The sequence below is a fragment of the Chinchilla lanigera genome, unplaced genomic scaffold (assembly GCF_000276665.1).
Source record: "Chinchilla lanigera isolate Chin_1 unplaced genomic scaffold, ChiLan1.0 scaffold00089, whole genome shotgun sequence".
In the NCBI taxonomy this organism is placed as follows: Eukaryota; Metazoa; Chordata; class Mammalia; order Rodentia; family Chinchillidae; genus Chinchilla; species Chinchilla lanigera.
In genome coordinates, this window is record NW_004955490.1 from 2,769,477 (window position 1) to 2,770,261 (window position 785).

A 785-nucleotide genomic window follows, 5' to 3' on the forward strand; every position below is an offset into this window, starting at 1 on the left:
TAAACTGTAAGGTAATTTAGAATTGAAGAACCTTTCCTACAGAGTACATCTAACAATGAAGCAAGAACAAAAAGTTCAAGGACAAATCAAGAATTTAGCATAGTTGCTGGTGCATAATAGATACACAGTAACTGCTGAATTAATTAATTAATTCACAGTGTCATTCAGAAGTGGTCCTACATAACTCCACTTCTTCTGAATGCTTTTTGGAAATTATTAGTTTAATCTTTACATACATCTTTTATCTTTCCCATTTGGAATTCAGATCTCATTTATTTAAAAAACAAAAACAATCTCAAAACGAGACAATAAGAGGGTAACAATGGTTGCATTGTTTTATTCATGAAGTCTTTGCCTCAACAAACATCTTCAAAAGTTTTAACTATTCTATCTTCCAGCAGATTTAATGTTTCTGTTGTAATATTCAGATGTCTGATCCATTGTGAATTTAGTTTAGCACATGGTGAAATCTATAGATTCAATTTTAATCTTAAACATGTGCAATGTGAGTTGCATATTGCTATCTTTAAATTAGTTACTAAGAGTAGAAAATATCATCGTTTAATTGTCCAAACAATATTAGAACAAACCTTTTTTGTCAATGAACTAAGACATATTAGTAGTATAAATATCTTAACTCTCATTTACATATATTTTTCCCTTTCCCTTTGTTCTTTTCTCCATTCTCCCATCCAAGTTTCTCATCCCTTTTGAAGTTTCTCTCAGTTTTACAATATCTATTGTACATTTTAGATCTTATTTACTCTTTCAGCTTCTCACACTAG